A 6,226-nucleotide genomic window follows, 5' to 3' on the forward strand; every position below is an offset into this window, starting at 1 on the left:
CTATCATTCAAAGAGCTGTTACGGATTTTATTGCCTGCTTTGATGACATATTGCAGTGATTGAAATAGTCATTCGCTTAAATTTCTAGCAACCAAATGTTGTCTATGAATAACGCAATGTACAGCAAGGACATCTGGAATTTTATTTTTTAAGTACGCTATGAAGCCTTTATGGCACCCTGTCATAGCCGGAGCGCCATCCGTAGCAACTGATATAATATTTGTCAAGGGAATCTCTTTCTCATCACAAAACTTTTCCAATGTATGGAATATGGTTTCGCCTTTTGTATCGGTCTCTAAATTTGAAGCAAACAAATAGTTCTTCACATATTTTCTCATCTTTAATAAACCTCACATAAGACAGCAACAATGCTTTTTATTTAATATTATTAGTTGGTAAACAATTAGTTGGTAAAGTGGACTCATCGAGCTGAATTGAGAATTGACTAGTCCTCAGATGATTGCACAATGATTCTTCAATGTTTTCAGCCATTTCATCAATTCGTCTTTGCACAGAATTATTACTCAAAGGAATTTTTCGGATAATATCTGCGGCAGGTTTATGAAACACAGTAGTTATTACTTCCGTTATTGCTGGCAAAATTAACTCTTCTCCGATGTTGTGTGGTTTGCCTTTTTGAGCAATTGACAAAGAGATATTGTACGAAGCTCAAAGTCCGTCGTCATCTTGCTTAGCAGCCGCCGAAAAGAGTTTTGCTACAATTGGCTGAGTATTATGGTTCTTCTCTAGGTCTTGAAAATATGCTACATTCTTGTATTTCTTATCTGGATGCATTTTATTCAAATGATCTTGCAGTCTTGGAGGCTTCATTGCTTCATCCGAAAATGTTTTTAGACATCGGGTTTGTAGAAGTTTCAATGAATCCGAATTTAAAATATTCCGCACAGTATTGCCGTCTGTTCTTTTTTACTTCCGACATTGTTTTGTTTTGAGAAATACGTAAGTAAGTGTTGAAGTACTGCTTATCTATTACGCGCGAAACCGCAAATGGAAATAAAATAAATATTACGTTGTTTATATAGGATTGCATAAGCAGCACGCACCGACAGGAATAAGACAAACATGCATAAAGAATGATTCACGCTACACCGGGTCGCGACCGGGCCGTGCCCCGGCCGGGGCACGGTCAAACACTATGGTATACTTTTTGTATGAAGTGATTCATGCCTGACCGTGACTCGGCCCTGCCCCGGCCGTGCGCCGCCGAGACTCGGCCGGGGCACGGCGTTGAAATGTCGGTGGGTATTGTTTCCCGGCTCTGTCACGGTCCGGCCCCAACACGTTGTAACATGAACATATGCGCCCGGGCGCCCGAAGAGCAGTCAACGTCAAATCTTAGTAAGGTGAGCAGCTCAACACCAAAATGGACGATGAAAAATTATTAGAATGTGTGCGCAAGTACCCTGTGATTTACGACATGAGCCATCCTAAGTATTTAGATAACAAATACAAAAATATTATTTGGAAAACAATTTCAGACGAAATAAAACAATCTGGTAAGTAGTAAGTTTTATTTCAACTTACATTGTGAAAATTGCATATTTACATAAGCGTCACGCCTATCGACAGATGAAATCACTGGCTGACAAAAACCACATAACACAGATTTCGTGCAAATAAATAATACACTCAAACAGCCCGGTGTAACATGAATGACTGGGCCGACCGGCGCACGGTGGACGTGTCCCGGCCGAGGCCCGGCCCGGTCGCGACACGGTGTAGCGTGAATCATCCTTAAACATATAACAATAGTTTGAGCAATCTCTTAATTAAATATAATAATAGGGGTTAAAGTATGAAATTGCCGATTTGTACTGAAAATCTAAATTGTTTATTTTTTAAATTTTTAACAAATTTATTTAATCAAAATAGTTGCCATTATTATCTATACATTGCTGCCATCTAATGGGAAGGTTATTAATGCCTTTGCGATAGAACTCCGACGATCTAGACTGCACAAACTGTGTGAAAGCATTTTGTACTGCCTCCTGGGAAGAAAACTTCTTGTCACGTAGATAATTGTCCAAATCACGAAAAAAATGGTAGTCCGTTGGAGCAAGGTCTGGTGAATACGGAGGATGACGAATGGTTTCTAACTGCAGTTCCTGAAGGGTCAAAATGGTTTCTCGTGCTGTGTGAGGTCTCGCGTTGTCGTGGACCAATAATGGTGAAGATCGATTCATGAGTCGGGGCTGTTTTACTGCTAGTTTTGTCAACATGGTTCGGAGTTCGGCACAATAGACATCTGCCGTTATTGCTTGACCAGATCGGAGAAAACTATAGTGAATAACACCATGCTGAGACCACCAAACAGTTACCATTACCTTTTTATTGGTAAGTTTTGCTTTAGGACACTGTTGTGGCATTTGACCTGGGGTCAGCCATTGCATTTTTCTTTTCCGGTTATCATAAAGAATCCACTTTTCATCACATGTTACCATTCGATCCAATATTCCTTCATTTCTGTACCGGTTCAACAAGGCAACACAAGTTTCAACACGCGTTTCTTTCTGCAGATCAGTCAAATCATGAGGCACCCATTTTTCGTATTTTTTTATTTTATTGATTTGACGCAAGTGAGTCAATATTGTGGGTAAGGTAACGTTAAACCATGCCGCTAATTCCTGGGTAGTTTGACTAGGATCGGCTTCCACTATCTCTCTTAATTCATCGTTATTCACCTGTGTGGGCGGTCTTCCTCGTGGCTCGTTCTTTAAGTCGAAATTTCCATCACGAAAGCGTTTAAACCAAAATCGCACGGTGCGTTCATTAGTAAACCCCTCTCCAAACGCAGCATTGATATTGCGGGCTGTTTCTGCCGCGTTAGTTCCGCGTCGGAACTCGTATTCAAAAATCACTCGAATTTTCGCAGTATCCATCTTTCTTGTCTAAATTGAATAACAAAAACAATTGAAAGTCGATATTCAAATGTTTCAAATTTAAGAAAAAAAAAAATCACAGAAACCATTTGAAAAAAGTTTCATTCGAAAACCTCAAACCATGAAGATTCTATGAAAATTCAAAGAACCTATTGCAATAAAACGGCAATTTCATACTTTAACCCCTAATATTAGTTGATGTTCACAAGGTGTAATCGAGAGTCGAGAGCTCAGTCGGTGTCTTAGGGTCGTATTCTAGAACTCTACTCAATGCTCAAGTCAGGATTTGAGTATGGTTTAAAGCACTCGAAATCATACTCAAATCCCTGCCTTTAGGGTCGTATTTCCAGTGCTTGTGTTTCCAGTGCAATCCTGACTTAAGCATTGAGTAGAGTTCTAGAATACGACTCTCTGGGTCGTTTGAGCAGACTTGAGTATGATATCGAGCAATGGAAATACGACCCTAATGGTAAAAAGTCCTCGCCATCCTGGGGATTAGAACATTTATGGCGCATTTATTCGACACGAATTTCATCGCGCTCACAGTCGCCGAGCGGAGTCCGCGGCGGCTGACTCTCATGGCAAAATACGCTCTACTAGTTTAGCTTTTACGTTTTAATTTAATTGAGCGTTCCGGGCACGCAGGCTAGCTTGGCTTGAATTTGGCCTACGCGGCGCGTGGCGCGCGCGATGACCGCGGCGGCCGGGCGGTAATTTTATTAAGAGGAATTTAAATGTTGTTGCACAATAAATAGAATTCAGATTCGCCATTAATGTACATGAAGGCGTGGTAACTGGGTGGTCGCCAGTTATTGTGGTGTCAGTATCGTCTCCTTTAATGTTATAATAATTTCTTGTCACAACAAATACACTATTTGACTAGGTACTGATTGTGGCTCATTTCTCAGTATAGATTGAAAGTCTCCTCCGCTCCGTGGAAGAACAGCCTAGACAAATCTAATGCTTTTAAGATTGCTCATTCGTCCTTCGGCCTTCAAAGATCTTCTTTATCGGAAGCGAACATTGTGTGCGTTGGCATCATGTTGGTACGCAGCACTTTATGCACAGTATAAAATATATGTATGTTTATTGTCGATTAACTTATCTATACCACATGTATACACACACATTTCTGGGAAAATAATTAAATCAACCATTGCTACCAACATAAGTAGCATAGCGATGATGCAATAAATACCTCATTTTTTTAGTTCACAATTTTGTCTGCTTATATTTCAGGACAAAGAAATAATTTCTTTTTTTAGTTAGTAATCTAATTTTGGTCTCTATTAAGTAATCTTGATTACCATTGAATAATGATTAACAGGACGGAAGGCAAGTCAGTACGTATTTTTTTTAACTGACTGACAGTGACAGACTGTTAGGCCGTGAACGGCGATCTTTATGTAAGTCTTGTTTAGTCAGTACCATAGAGTAGTTAAGTTCGCATGCTGCCTTTACTATTTTATCATTTTTGGTTGACTAGTAGTGACATCTAGAGCAAATTTAATGAAACTTTATAATTAATTTTCAGAATGTTCAGCAAAACTGACCGACACAAGACATGAGTTATGGTTTTATTAAGGCATAATAAGTCTTACGTCAAATAATTGATTTGAAGAACCGTACCTTACTTAATAAAGTAAACTTATATTTCCTATGAAAATACAATTTTTACCATTGTACTTTCCGCTTTTTTAAATTTTGAAGATGCGTTCTTTTTTCTAAAGGAAAGTATCGTGTAATTGGAAGAATGTTAAAATCTTTAGCAAGTACAAAATCGCGAATGCCTTTTTTATAGCCAACGATTTCAATCTATAGACAAGAACATTCACAGCAACTATATGTTCCAAACAAAACACTATTAATAGTGATAGTGTTTTATTTTAGTGTTGAATTTTGGCAAAGAGTATCAGTACCGTATTAGTACCGTCCATAGACGTAACAGTCTATAACTATTAGGAATGAGTTAGACAGGCAGATAATATTGAGTGTTTACCAATTGTATTTATCCATAGTTGGGGAATTAACGTAAAGCCCCTGGCAAAGTCGCTATTAGTTGCACAATGCATTTCATTTTGCTTTGACCCAGGGCCTTCCACTTACTATTTATAATTATTATATTACTAAAAAGAAATACAAATTAATTAAAAGAAAGAAATACAGTCGAGTTGTTAAAATGATTGATATTATGATAATTACTTTTCCTTGTGGAAAGGCAAAGATCTGTAGACCACGTATCCTAGTCAAGTAAATATATATCGTAGAACCTAGTCTCTTTTATACTTTTTACATTTGTATGGTAACCTTGATAACTTATAATCATATTATACATACTTTGTTAATCCAAAACCACAACAATACTTACCGAATCAATGCGAATAATTAAAAATTTTGAATTTATGTTCACACAATTAGTCAAATAGCGAAATGTGAACAACATGGTTGTTCACATTCAAAGAGGACCGCATCTGTTTCCGCCATCTTGAATGTTTGATAACCGACTAAATGATTTGAAGCGTCTTCACCGCACATCAGTGAAACAGCGTGTCTATGGAACGCCGCATCTAGTACGCTAGTACATAGATATAGTTGTTTATTAGACTTGTACATGATCGGTCCTTAGAGGGAGTGATCCTAGTTATTTCAATCGGTCAACTGAACTAGGTCGGTCTTCTACTTCATCTAGTTAGTTAGTTCGTCTTGTCCTTGCTTGGACATTGAACGAACGCTCCAAACTAGTAATTTTATTCACATGAACTGCTATATATATAAGAATGTTGGTTAGAATCGTGTCTTTAAAAATCAATATTTGGGTACAACTATTTCATATATTCGTACACGTAGGTTGATATTATACATACAGATACCTACCACACCTACCAAAAAATATTACTTTTTTTGCAAGCTTTTATAATATACACAATGTAGATACCTATTAGGGACTTAGAACGAGCTGGCAACGTTCAATCGTGCATCCCACTCGAACTTGTACCAAAAGTAGTGAAAGGTCGCTATTTGTCCCGCTCGCACCGTTCCTACTGAATAAAAGACAGGTGAACTATCAACGCAAACAGTTCCTAGTTCGTACTGAACTAAAAAGAATGATAAACTATTAAAACCATCCAAGACGAACTAGTTCATGTCGGTCAGTGTCGGGAATATATTTCTAATAGTTTGTAGTTCCTGAACTATACAAGCCTATTGTTTATAGCATTGATATAAGAAACAAGGTATTTATTATATTTTTGTGCTATGGTTGTAGCTGTGATACGTGAGCTAGATGTCGCCACATGTGGCTGTTTATGAAGTGCGAGGTCATGAAG

The sequence above is a fragment of the Hyposmocoma kahamanoa genome, unplaced genomic scaffold, assembly GCF_003589595.1.
Source record: "Hyposmocoma kahamanoa isolate Upper Pololo Valley unplaced genomic scaffold, ASM358959v1 180, whole genome shotgun sequence".
Classification (NCBI taxonomy): domain Eukaryota; kingdom Metazoa; phylum Arthropoda; class Insecta; order Lepidoptera; family Cosmopterigidae; genus Hyposmocoma; species Hyposmocoma kahamanoa.